The sequence below is a fragment of the Mytilus trossulus genome, chromosome 12, assembly GCF_036588685.1.
Source record: "Mytilus trossulus isolate FHL-02 chromosome 12, PNRI_Mtr1.1.1.hap1, whole genome shotgun sequence".
Taxonomy (NCBI): domain Eukaryota; kingdom Metazoa; phylum Mollusca; class Bivalvia; order Mytilida; family Mytilidae; genus Mytilus; species Mytilus trossulus.
The window spans coordinates 23,284,850-23,300,331 of NC_086384.1; positions in this window are offsets into that span (position 1 = coordinate 23,284,850).

The following is a 15,482-nucleotide window of genomic DNA, read 5'->3' on the forward strand; positions in this document are numbered from 1 at the left end:
CAGGTTCTGCGGAAGAGTAAGCAGATCCTGCTCCACATGATACACCCGTCGTGTTGCTTATGTAACAGATGGCAAATCATGACAAAAGAAAAACAATACTAAAAACTTTCTTCTCCAAGGACTGACAACATGGTAAATGTCCTCGTAGAATAAACCCAACGATACTCTGATTTTTTTTCTTTAAAGATGTTTTTTTTAGATCAGACTTGATGATAAGCATCTATCTAATGATACATAAGTCATCCGTCTTAAAGATTTTTATTCAAAGGCAACAACAGTTTACAAATGTTTATATGTTATCAAGGAGGTACAAATCTTGGCAAACAATTAAAAACAAATTTGGGATATCGTCTAAACTCAAATGGACAAAGAACGTGTGTATAAGCGTCTTATGCTATGTATGCGTACCCCTCCAGTCAATCCAGTATTAGCAAAATTTTCACAATTGGATATAGGACGTAATCAGTAAATATACAGATCAGATCACTATTCTTGTGGAACCAATTTTTTAACATAACAACTAAGTATAACTATTTGATAAATATATAAGATGCAATTCTTCTATACAGATAATGCTTTAATGTCATATAAGCTTTGGATTTCAAATATTTTGGACACGAGCATCACTGAAGCGATATGTGTTGTCGAAATGCGCATCTGGTGCAGGAAAATTGATACCGTTAATTTTATTAACTAATTATATTTTAAAACATAACCTTATCATAATAGTTGTTTTCCATTCGTTTGATGTATTTCAGCTTTTGAAATTTCTATTCGGTCAATAACTTTTCCTTTGAATTTTCCTTGTAGTCTTTTCGGTATTTTTGTTATTAACCTTTTAGCAAGATTGTATTGGATGTTAATAAGCTAATTTTAAAGTGATGTAAAGCCAGGAAATGTATAAGGCTAGAAATGATAATCTTCTTACAAACTGTTTTTTTACAGATTAATATAAGGAAGTCGAAAGAAGTTGAATAGAGTAAAAGGATAGATGAGATTAAAAACTTGTAGCAAGTTGCATGCTAATTCGGTGAGGCATTGTTCAAAACTGTGTTATAAAAGGTATGATTGCCAATGAGAAAACTATGCATCCATGTTCATAAAGTGGATGTAAAAATAAGTAAAAAAAAAACAAGCATCAAGGAAAATTCAAACCGTAAAGTCCCTTGTCAATGACAAAATCAAAAGCTATAACACATCAAACGAACGAAAAACAACTGATATATTGATAACTTGGTACAGGAGCTATAATCAACTAGGTTACACTATGGCCTTCAACAATGAGAAACCCCTAGACTTGGAACATTCACATATAGAATGTGACTGAGTTAAACCAATCTTAATAAGATTGGAATTAAACATTCATGTGAGCGTTTAATCATCCCTTAGGACAGTGGTTGTTACATCACGAACCATAAAAATCAGTGGAAAATTGATTTACTTTCAGTACTACACACTAGATATGACAATAAGAAGATAAACACTATAAAATATAAGAGCATACAAGGACGGGGCCACACTCTACTGTATCCAAACAGAACAAGTAATAAGTAATGCAGTAAAAAAAAAGAGAGTCTATTATGGTATGATTTCAAATGAGACAACTCTACACAAAAGATCGGATAACGAATTAAATCATTGGAATCTATAAACAACTCTTTCACAAGCAAAAAGGGCAAACACTACATTAGTCTTATTACTTTGTTTGTAAATAACTGGGGGGAGGGGGTCTCAGGTTCTGCGGAAGGGTAAGCAGATCCTGCTCCACATGATGCACCCGTCGTGTTGCTTATGTAACAGATGGCAAATCATGACAAAAGAAAAACAATACTAAAAACTTTCTTCTCCAAGGACTGGCAACATGGTAAATGTCCTCGTAGAATAAACCCAACGATACTCTGATTTTTTTTCTTTAAAGATGTTTTTTTTAGATCAGACTTGATGATAAGCATCTATCTTATGAGACATAAGTCATCCGTCTTAAAGATTCTTATTCAAAGGCAACAACAGTTTACAAATGTTTATATGTTATCAAGGAGGTACAAATCTTGGCAAACAATTAAAAACAAATTTGGGATATCGTCTAAACTCAAATGGACAAAGAACGTGTGTATAAGCGTCTTATGCTATGTATGCGTACCCCTCCAGTCAATCAAGTATTAGCAAAATTTTCACAATTGGATATAGGACGTAATCAGTAAATATACAGATCAGATCACTATTCTTGTGGAACCAATTTTTTAACATAACAACTAAGTATAACTATTTGATAAATATATAAGATGCAATTCTTCTATACAGATAATGCTTTAATGTCATATAAGCTTTGGATTTCAAATATTTACTTTGAATTATTCGAAAAACTAAGGATTTTCTTACCCCAAGAGTAGATTACCTTAGCCGTATTTGGCACAACTTTTTGGAATTTTGGGTCCTCAATGCTCTTCAACTTTGTATTTGTTTGACTTTTTAACTATTTTGATCTGAGCGTCACTGATGAGTCTTATGTAGACGAAACGCGCGTCTGGCGTATAAAAATATAATCCTGGTACTTTTGATAACTATTGGACACGAGCATCACTGAAGCGATATGTGTTGTCGAAATGCGCATCTGGTGCAGGAAAGTTGATACCGTTAATTGTATTAACTAATTATATTTTAAAACATAACCTTATCATAATAGTTGTTTTCCATTCGTTTGATGTATTTCAGCTTTTGAAATTTCTATTCGGTAAAGAACTTTTCCTTTGAATTTTCCTTGTAGTCTTTTCGGTATTTTTGTTATTAACCTTTTAGCAAGATTGTATTGGATGTTAATAAGCTAATTTTAAAGTGATGTAAAGCCAGGAAATTTATAAGGCTAGAAATGATAATCTTCTTACAAACTGTTTTTTACAGATTAATATAAGGAAGTCGAAAGAAGTTGAATAGAGTGAAAGGAGAGATGAGATTAAAAACTTGTAGTAAGTTGCATGCTAATTCGGTGAGGCATTGTTCAAAACTGTGTTATAAAAGGTATGATTGCCAATGAGAAAACTATGCATCCATGTTCATAAAGTGGATGTAAAAATAAGTAAAAAAAAAAAAAACAAGCATCAAGGAAAATTCAAACCGTAAAGTCCCTTGTCAATGACAAAATCAAAAGCTATAACACATCAAACGAACGAAAAACAACTGATATATTGATAACTTGGTACAGGATCTATAATCAATTATAGGTTACACTATGGCCTTCAACAATGAGAAACCACTAGACTTGGAACATTCACATATAGAATGTGACTGAGTTAAACCAATCTTAATAAGATTGGAATTAAACATTCATGTGAGCGTTTAATCATCCCTTAGGACAGTGGTTGTTACATCACGAACCATAAAAATCAGTGGAAAATTGATTTACTTTCAGTACTACACACTAGATATGACAATAAGAAGATAAACACTATAAAATATAAGAGCATACAAGGACGGGGCCACACTCTACTGTATCCAAACAGAACAAGTAATAAGTAATGCAGTAAAAAAAAAGAGAGTCTATTATGGTATGATTTCAAATGAGACAACTCTACACAAAAGATCGGATAACGAATTAAATCATTGGAATCTATAAACAACTCTTTCACAAGCAAAAAGGGCAAACACTACATTAGTCTTATTATTATGTTTGTAAATTACCTCCTATTCTCATTTGTGAAATATTGACTGAGTGAAGATTCAAAGAGTAGATAAAACACCTTGTAAGTTTGAGGCATTAAGATATTCAAAGGGACAACTTAATTTACTCCAAGGACAAATGATATATATATATATAAATCAGACATGTTGTGCATGCAAGCAAATTAAGACCACTTATAAATAAAAAGTTGGTATTTCTATGATGATAGATAGTATAAAAGAGGGACAAAAGATAACAGAGGGAAGTCAAACTCATAGATTGAAAATAAACTGACAACGCCATGGCTAAAAATAAAAAGACAAACAGACAAATAATACTAGTATTACAGAAGACACAACATAGAGAACTCCTTAACAATACGAACGCCACCCATAACTGGGGGGAGGGGGTCTCAGGTTCTGCGGAAGGGTAAGCAGATCCTGCTCCACATGATACACCCGTCGTGTTGCTTATGTAACAGATGGCAAATCATGACAAAAGAAAAACAATACTAAAAACTTTCTTCTCCAAGGACTGACAACATGGTAAATGTCCTCGTAGAATAAACCCAACGATACTCTGATTTTTTTTCTTTAAAGATGTTTTTTAGATCAGACTTGATGATAAGCATCTATCTAATGATACATAAGTCATCCGTCTTAAAGATTCTTATTCAAAGGCAACAACAGTTTACAAATGTTTATATGTTATCAAGGAGGTACAAATCTTGGCAAACAATTAAAAACAAATTTGGGATATCGTCTAAACTCAAATGGACAAAGAACGTGTGTATAAGCGTCTTATGCTATGTATGCGTACCCCTCCAGTCAATCCAGTATTAGCAAAATTTTCACAATTGGATATAGGACGTAATCAGTAAATATACAGATCAGATCACTATTCTTGTGGAACCAATTTTTTAACATAACAACTAAGTATAACTATTTGATAAATATATAAGATGCAATTCTTCTATACAGATAATGCTTTAATGTCATATAAGCTTTGGATTTCAAATATTTTGGACACGAGCATCACTGAAGCGATATGTGTTGTCGAAATGCGCATCTGGTGCAGGAAAGTTGATACCGTTAATTTTATTAACTAATTATATTTTAAAACATAACCTTATCATAATAGTTGTTTTCCATTCGTTTGATGTATTTCAGCTTTTGAAATTTCTATTCGGTCAAGAACTTTTCCTTTGAATTTTCCTTGTAGTCTTTTCGGTATTTTTGTTATTAACCTTTTAGCAAGATTGTATTGGATGTTAATAAGCTAATTTTAAAGTGATGTAAAGCCAGGAAATTTATAAGGCTAGAAATGATAATCTTCTTACAAACTATTTTTTACAGATTAATATAAGGAAGTCGAAAGAAGTTGAATAGAGTGAAAGGAGAGATGAGATTAAAAACTTGTAGCAAGTTGCATGCTAATTCGGTGAGGCATTGTTCAAAACTGTGTTATAAAACACATATAAAGAACATGTGTTATGCTTCTACTTCTACTTCTACCATATAGTGACCACCTTCAACAAATTGAAGATTATGTCACAGGAGGAAACTTACAACAAGACATAGATTGAAAAAATGTACAATTTTTTTTTTTAAATATGAAAAATTAAAAATATAAAAAGTTTTGTATAATAAAGTAAGATGTTGTAATTAATATTGATGCTTTGAAATTGAAGATTTGAAAGAGTCTACTGAGGTGCAATTTACAATGCTATCCGATAGTTTGTTCCAGTCGGTAATAGTTCTTGAAAAATATGATTCTTTTCTGTACTTTTCTGTTTTGCAGGATGGAATTTGGAAGCTGTTTGAATTATAATGTCTTGTTTGTCTTTTTTGAGGAATTAATTTATTATTCTTAGGAATTGCAACCTTTTCGTGTTCAATTTTGTAAAGCATTACCAATCTGGAGTCTTTTCTTCTGTCAGAGAGACTGCGCCATTCAAGATGATTTCACTATCAGCTTAAACTTGACTTTTTGAAACTAATGAGATAACTATATTATATTTTAAGTTTTGTCCTATATGTAAAACGTTTGGTTTACTGTTGCAACAGATCACCCTTATGAAGGATAGTTATAGAAAGAATATTTTTTTTATTTTGTTCTAATCTCTATTTGCACAAATCCAAGTACCTTTACATTATCAAACTTCAATCAACAAACTATTGCATATTTATTAACTACATTGTTTGAGAACAATTCAATAGACGAAGTTGGTTTTTCAGATGGAAGTGTTTGGAAATTTCCGTTTAACATCTTTTGTTTTGATATTATCATGATGATTTAACTTATACAGAGAGGATACGGTGATCGTAGCACTGTGTAAAGTACAATTACATATAAGACATGCATCTAGATGTCAAATGCCGGTAACACATGAACACATTTCTGTTTGTGCAGGTTGAAAGTGTCAACACCACGCCAATATTAATCTGAAAGTCTGCAAGACATTGCAATAAAACAAAGAATGAAGCAAGACTAACCAATACAATACAATACAATTAACAAAGGAAGTGCCAAACTTTTCTAGTAAGTGCTTAGTAACACTCAAGATGATAAGTCACAATCGAGAAAGAAGAGGATCGAATTCCAGGTTTGACAGGGGGACATATTCGTGGTCATCTGTGCCAGAGTGACACAGCAAACGTTAACCTAATTATCAAATTTCTTAGTATCTGTAACGTTTAGGTGTTAGTGTATATCTCTCAAATCATTTATCTGATTTTTCCAATTGAGCAAAATTCGTAGAAATGTATGGAAAATAAAATGAAAAATATATATAAGAGTAAACGCATAAAAGTGAATCTTTAAATCCTGATCATGGTTTATAAAAGTTGCGCTTTAAACGCTCTTGTTGATTTAACAACAGCAGTGAACAACAGGTCTTGTAAAATCTAGTTTTTAATTTAAAGTTCCATGTACTGATTCGCAATCTTTCGCTTGCAGAAAAAGCACGGGTTGATACATCCTCATAGTGACATCTATTTGGTATGGGCTTTGCTTATTGTTGAAGAACGTACGATGATCTGTAGGTCATTTGTTCTCTTGTGAAGAGTTGTCTCATTGGCAATCATACAACATCTCATTTCATAGGTTTGAGTTCCCAATGTAATGTGATTATCATGCTTTGCACATGTGTGTACTATAGTTTGAAAATAAAATCAAGAATGGCGTTTATCAATATTTCAGTCTGTGTGAGTTGGAAAAAAGATAAGACGAATGCTAAATGTAATACAACAGTTACATGGTAAAGACTAGATTTCAAATTATGTAAAGCCCTTACGAAAATAAATCAACAAGAAGATATAGGAAGATGTGGTATGAGTGCCAATAAGACAACTCTCCATCCAACAGGGTATAGGTCAATGTACGGTCTTCACAACACGGAGCCTTGAATAGAAAACAATAACAAGGACGGTGAATAAAAGCATATGTAGGATCTGACAACAGGGAAAACAATGCGACAAACTTATGCCTGTCATCCCTAAATGTACGATAACAATCAATGCATACAATAAAAATGCAGGTACCTACAACAAAAAAGTGGTCCTATAATCCATTTATTTATCACACACACGATACTAACAAATTATGAAATCACAACGGAAAAGAACGCATAAAACAAGAGGAAAATGGTAATTTTGTAATCATTAACATGAATATCTTTCAAACCAATTTCATACACGTGAGAGGTTGAGCTAGCTATAAAACCAGGTTTAATGCACCATTTTCTACATCAAAAAATGCCTGTATCAAGTGAGGAATATGACAGTTGTTGTCCATTGAATAGGTGAGTATGAACTTTTGATTTTGCCATTTGATAAGGGTTTTTCCGTTTGATCTTTCCTCGGAGTCCAGTATTTTTTGTTTTTGTTTTTTCCTTATCATTATCGCTACAGTTCCATATATGTGGTATTCACGGAAGTGGTTTCATTGTTTTTAGAATATGTTAGGTATACTCTCGGGTTCTTTTCCTCCTTGAAACGTGTGCAGATTTAGTATAACTTATATCTTTGGAATAGTTTTTATAACATCAATGATAACAAAATAGATAAATGATATCGGATAACTACAATCCCCTTCCCTTTCATGCATTTGACCTACCGAATTAGACTATTTACCAGATTTGTAATCACATAAGCAACACGACGGGTGCCGCATGTGGAGCAGGATCTGCTTACCCTTCCGGAGCACCTGAGATCACCCCTAGTTTTTGGTGGGGTTCGTGTTGTTTATTCTTTAGTTTTCTATGTTGTGTCATGTGTACTATTGTTTTTCTGTTTGTCTTTTTCATTTTTAGCCATGGCGTTGTCAGTTTGTTTTAGATTTACGAGTTTGACTGTCCATTTGGTATCTTTCGTCCCTCTTTTATGTAAACAAGTTTTTAATATTGACATTAAACAAAACTTTTACCAGAAAAAACGTAAATACTTGAATATTTTTTACACTCGTTTACTAAATATATATAACATGTACAAATTTACAGCAAATAGAAAACTAAGGTATATAACTCCTAAATTCCTTTTATTTCGCACACGTATACAATAGAATGATTGTTCTTACACCACATGTCGTACCACTTGTCCTGTGTGTAAAGCTCTAAGCAGTGTTGGTTCATGTCGTCTGGTTGTTTAGGGCCCCAGTTGAAATATTGCAATGGCGTCCCGTCATCTAAAGTCCATTCCTTTTTATAACGCGCTTCACCCGCTATGGCAACTCGATCAATGGGTCGTCCGGCTTAAAAAAAAAGTTATTTTATAACTAAATGGTTTAAATATGGTTTTTTTTGTTTTCCTTCATTTTTGTTTTGTTTTGTTCTTCTGTGTCTGTTTGGTTTAAATCATATAGTAACGTTATAATTTTCGGTCAAGTTTTTTAAATATCTTTTATGTCTGAAATTAGCTATCTCTTTATTACAGATTAAAAAGTCAGGAAAATGGCAATTGTTATCTTATTGGTCGTTTCTGTGTGTCTGCATTGTCGTTTGTTTTTTGTTTCTGTTGTTTCCTTGTATTCCTATTATATTTGATGTGTTTTTCTCAGTTTTAGTTTCTAACTCGGATTTGTTGTTTCTCAATCGATTTATGACTAGAGAACAGCGGTATACTACTGATGCCTTTATTTCTCCCGACGATCAACACTTAATGTTTATTTACCCATGTCATCGTAAGAATATGGGTGTCGTTTAACGTGGACGGGTATGATCTTTTTGTCATACCGGGTATGCTTCAACAATGGAGAAAAATAACAGATTAATATATTGATCCTTTTACGTGGTTGTCAAATAAAAGTCTAAAGTCTAAACAGTTCACGAACGTCTGACCCCAAATGTTGTACATTCGATATGAAATCTTTTTATCATTAACCTCAGCAGAGAAGAAAACAGCAGTATGATATATTTTAATATGGACGGTAAAAAAATAATTCAATAATATACATAATGAACACTGTTTGGAAAAGTCAACATTTTAAAGTAACTTTCTAAATTGTGTTTATTTTATCATTTGTTTGTTGTTGATTTTTTGGTCTATTTTCATTTTGCACAATATTCTTTCAAGTGTGTAAATAATTGTGCTGTACCCTACTTTTCACCAAATGGTTTTAACTGAAAACGTACCATTGAGATGTATTTTCCTGAATTTGCCAAGTTTCACCGGAATGTCATACGATAACGTTACGGAAAGGCATGTGATAAAATTTTCATATCAGCCTGCTAAGCACCAATTCGAAAAAAAATATGGAATTCACGTAATTTTAATGCTAGTATCATACGGTAAAAATTCAGCCTAAGTATATGAAAAGATAGTTATCGCTCTTTACACTCAAAATGTAATTCTAAAATCCAATGTTGTCTCCACGTTTGTTTGTGTCCATTCAATATTTATTCGAACTTTGGATTGTGTAAAAAAATGTCTCTTCATAGTGTTGAGTGAGAATTTATGATATTTCCCCTAAGTACTGGACGGGAATTAGACTATTTACCGGATTTGTTATAACATTAGCAACACGACGGGTGCCACATGGGGATCAGGATCTGCTTACCTCTCCGGAGCACCTGAGATCACCCCTGCTTTTTGACGGGGTTCGTGTTGCTTAATCTTTAGTTTTCTATGTTGTGTCATGTGTTCTATTGTTTGTCTGTTTGTCTTCTTTCATTTTTAGCCAGGCGTTGTCAGTTTATTTTCGATTTAGAAGTTTCACTGTCCCTTTGGTATATTTCGTCCCTCTTTTTACTTTAATTTAATAACGTGTAGAAAACAATTATGGGAAAACATACCAAGAAAGTGTTCAAAATATGATTGCTTTGGTTGAGAATCCACGACAGCCAATGAACCTCCTTTGTTTTGACAATTCTGTTTTATGTTATTGAAAACAGCAACATTAGACCGTTCCACGCTGTAACAGAAATTTAATGGTCTGTATAACAAGGCACCAAATGGACAACGTCCAGTCCCTGGAACAGAATACAAATCAGATTTATGTACATACAACAAAGATGTAGGTATATCAGCTTGTTCGGTATTACAATTGCTCTACTTAAATTTTTTAAACTCGAAAAGAAACATCTACTTTCAGTTCAATGCACCATAAATTCTCCCATTTGGTGTTTATTATATTTCAATAAGTTCGGTTGATTACTTTAAAAAAGGAACTAAGGTTCTGACTCCTTCAATCAGAGTTGCCCTAAATCTGTTTTTTGGCATGTCGCGTACCGTATTCGAGTATTGTTAGATCCTTGGGTAATAAATGCTTTGGTTTGACCGTTTCTAGTGATGTCAGTAACAGAAAAATATCTTTAAGCGGGCAACATTTCATTTGAGATTTCGTTATTAAAGGCAACCGTAGAGCAAACCGATATTCAATAGTAATAAATTGATTAAGTGAAATATATCAGGGTCAAAACCAAGCCGAGGGAAACACATCAACCATAAGCGAAAACAATGGGACAACAGGAACACTATACTGCTACAAAGGCAACATATTTCCAACTGGTTATGCTTTTTCAGGAATATTGTCTAAATGAAACAGTTACACTTTCAAAGTACAGGAGTGATGCTATGTCGTAAACGTTGTTTCGAAAGTTTAATGTCATTTTGGAATAATAGCATTACGTAAAATTGAGAAAGGAAATGGAGAACGTGTCAAAGCGACAACTACCCGACCACAGAGCAGACAACAGCCGAAGGCCACCAATGGGTCTTCCATGTAGCGAGAGTTCCCGCATCCGAAGGTGTCCTTCAGCTGATCCCTAAAAAATATGTATACTAGTACAGTGATAATGGACGTCATACTAGACTCCGAACTATACAATAAAACAAGATACAAGAAATGAAGCGCATCCGTGCTTAATACAAAATGTACTTCGCTCAACGCTTTTACACCCCAATGAATTTCCAATTCTTCAACGCATTTCGGTTATTATTTAAACCCAAACATTTCAGCACTGGCTATAGTCGTTCTCCGTCACAACTAATTAAGAACAGTTTATTGTTTAAGAGCATGAAACTGCAAAAGACGTTCGTATGTTGTAAAAATGCAACGATGGAACTTATCAATTAAGATATATAATAAAACGATATACGATGGTGGCAAGAGTAAGTGAATGCTGAAGAAATTGGCGATTGTAGATAATTGGGAAGTTGAAATCATCACGTTTATCATAAATCAAAGTATGAATTCGTCCATCGGTGTAATAACCGAGGGTCTGACACCGACCTGATCCAACTACAAGTGACATTCTTTCCTCTTATCGCACCCAGTTGAACAAAAATGGTATGGTCCGAAAACCTCAATTCAAAATGTAATGTCGTTTAAAACGGATTTTGGTTTTCATTCACAGGAATTAATAATTCTGTCACATGTTATATGCTCACAGTCTTGTCTGATTTGTCATACATTAGTTGACATAGTTCTTAATCTAATTAACTAGCCAAACAATTGAAACACGAGTAGATCGTATCAAGATGACATTGACTTTATCCAATTTTCGTAAAGACATTGAATCTGTATTCTTCTTTTTTTTTTGTACTTCCGATGCACTTATCACGTAGAGTCATTTATACAATTTCTGAACATATGCAGACCTTGAAGCATACATTTAATAGTATCTCAATTTGACCCATCGATTAACGAAACAAATATTACAATTATTGATTTCTCAAAATATTTGCATTCAAACAAACAATAGGCCACTTCACGATTGTTGCAGTCAAAATGAATAGGGACATATTTTTGTATAGAGATGGAAATAGCATGAAAGTAATTGTCAATTATACACCCCCCCCCCCCCCCCCCCGTCCCTCCAATTATAAGCATTTTTTCATGCAAATGTTCTGTTTCAATGATATTTTACATTATTTCTCAAGCCATTTATACCTCCATTGAGGAAATCTGCCCCTAAACGACAAGGCTGCAATAACCATGAAATAAAGGGCCAATTGAAACCAAAATTCAACGTAATTCTTATCATATTGATAAAAATTTGTACGGACAAAAGTGACTTTTGTTCAACAAAAATGAGTTCAGTTTAACAAAATTTGTATCATACTACAAATTTGAAATTTTGTCATACAAAATTATCTATCAGCGGACAAAAGTCACTTTTGTCATGACAAAATTCATTTTTGTTACACAGACTTGACTTTTGTTACCTAATTTGAAAATTGAGCGACAAAAGTCAATTTTGTATTTAAATTAGTTTAGTTTGGTTTCTGTGAACTAATTTGCATACAAAATCGACTTTTGTTACACAAAATTGACTTTTGTTACACAAAATTGACTTTTGTTACACAAAATTGACTTTTGTTACACAAAATTGACTTTTGTTACACAAAATTGACTTTTGTTACACAAAATTGACTTTTGTTACACAAAATTGACTTTTGTTACACAAAATTGACAAAATTGACTTTTGTCTCAACAAAATTGACAAAATTGACCTTTGTCTCAACAAAATTGACAAAATTGAATTTTGTCTCAACAAAATTGACAAAATTGAATTTTGTCTCAACAAAATTGACAAAATTGAATTTTGTCTCAACAAAATTAACAAAATTGAATTTTGTCTCAACAAAATTGACAAAATTGAATTTTGTCTCAACAAAATTAACAAAATTGAATTTTGTCTCTACAAAATTAACAAAATTGAATTTTGTCTCAACAAAATTGACAAAATTGAATTTTGTCTCAACAAAATTGAATTTTGTCTCAACAAAATTAACAAAATTGAATTTTGTCTCAACAAAATTGATTTTTGTCTGACGAAAGTCAATTTTGTCTCACGGAAGTCAATTTTGTCTCACGAAAGTCAATTTTGTCTCACGAAAGTCAATTTTGTCTCATAAAAGTAAATTTTGTTGTTACAAAATTGAATTTTGTCATCACAAAAATGAATTTTGTCGTCACAAAAATGAATTTTGTCGTCACAAAATTTACTTTTGTCTCAACAAAATTGACAAAATTGACTTTTGTCTCAACAAAATTGACAAAATTGACTTTTGTCTCAACAAAATTAACAAAATAGACTTTTGTCTCAACAAAATTGACAAAATTGACTTTTGTCTCAACAAAATTTACAAAATTGACTTTTGTCTCAACAAAATTTACAAAATTGACTTTTGTCTCAACAAAATTTACAAAATTGACTTTTGTCTCAACAAAATTTACAAAATTGACTTTTGTCTCAACAAAATTAACAAAATTGACTTTTGTCTCAACAAAAATGACAAAATTGAATTTTGTCTCAACAAAAATGACAAAATTGAATTTTGTCTCAACAAAAATGACAAAATTGAATTTTGTCTCACAAAAGTCAATTTTGTCTCACAAAAGTCAATTTTGTCTCACAAAAGTCAATTTTGACTCGCAAAAGTCAATTTTGTCTCACAAAAGTTAATTTTGTTTCACAAAAGTCAATTTTGTCTCACAAAATTGAATCTTACCGTACACAATTGACTTTTGTGATTTAATTTCCATATCAGGTAACAAAAGTCAATTTTGTATGCAAATATGTTTATATTTGCATACCTTTAAGACAAAATTGACTTTTGTCATGACAAATATGAATTTTGTCTACAAAAATGAATTTTGTCTACACAAATGAATTTTGTCTACACAAATGAATTTTGTCTACACAAATGAATTTTGTCATCACAAAATTGAAGTTCTCACAAAACAAGTCTGTAGCACATAGTTTTGTAAGACAAAAATGATTTTGTTATGACAGAATTGAATTTTGTACAAAACCACAAGAGTCCCATTCGGCGCCCCGTAAGACGCGCGTTTCGTCTACAAAAGATAAAATAGTTATAAAGCCATACAGGTAAAAAATTGAAGAGCATTGAGGACCCAAAATTCCAAAAAAGTTGTGCCAAATACAGCTAAGGTAATCTATTCCTGGGATAAGAAAATCCTTAGTTTTTTGGAAAAAATCATAGTTTTGTAAACAGGAAATTTATAAAAATGACCATATAATTGATATTCATGTCAACACCAAAGTTCTGACTACTATATATTTTCAAAATCTAAAACAGCTGTTTACCGTCATTGGTGATGTAATGATTCCATCCACTTCCACCAGATCTAGGAGGTTTAAAGATGAAATCCTTGGAATGCAATATACATTGTTTATTGATATCGTTGTAAAAGAATGTTACACAGTTGATGTGCAGTATGCAAGTGGTAAAACATCCTATCTTTGAGAACACGATATATTTCTGAATCGCTCCCGTTAACTCGAACCGTCCGCTGTTTTCTGGTTTCAAAAAAGCTGGAAATTTTAAATTTTGCTTGTTTGATAATGAAAAGTCAAACAATGCAATACTTATGAATGCAGTAAGTAAAATGTGTAAATATTTTGGGAAAATATTCATTTTCGATGGAATCCTAATGCATTTTCACATTTATCTCAATATAAACTTTCTACTGAAATGAAAGCAATATATTTTCTAAATATGTGATGGGAATAAATTAGTAGCAGTGGGCAAAATAAATGAATACAGATTAAAGCCCAAAAACAATATGTGTGTTTAAAATCACTCTTATGATGGTTCTCTCAAATGATATATTACCATTAATCGGTGCCAAGTCGGATATGGATTATGCAATATACATCTTTTTATACACTGATAACTTTATCAGCAAGGAAGCGAAAGGAAGTGTATGGAGAATAGAAGGATTAATATGATGCTAAGTCATGAATATAACAGTTGTTTTCCATTTGTTTGATGTGTTTGAGCTTTTGATTTTGTCACTTGATAAGGACTTCCGTTGTAAAACTTTCTTTGGGTTCCGTATCTGTGTTATTTTACTTTTTTCGTATAAGCCGATTACGTTCTAATGGAATTTTTAAGGAACTTTAACATTCTTTAATGTTGTATAACTTATTATTATACGTGTTGTCAGAATGCTTTTGATTTGAAACAATCTAATTCTATAGTAAAAGGTACAGTAAAAATAGCTTTATTGAAAAGCAATTCCTTTCTGATACTAGTAGTCTTTTAAGATGTTACATAAATATCATACAAAAACAGGTGATTCAATGATAATTCACGTAAATAGGTTGAGAATAAACTCATCATAGATACCAGGACTAAATTTAGTATAAACGCCAGACGCGCGTTTCGTCTACTAAAGACTCATCAGTGACGCTCGGATCCAAAAAAGTTTAAAATGCCAAATAAATTACGAAGTTAAAGAGCATTGAGAACCAAAATTCCTAAAAGTTTTGCCAAATACAGCTAAGTTAATATATGTCTGAGGTAGAAAAGCCTCGTAGTATTTCAAAAAATTCAAAATTTGTAAACAGTCAATTTAT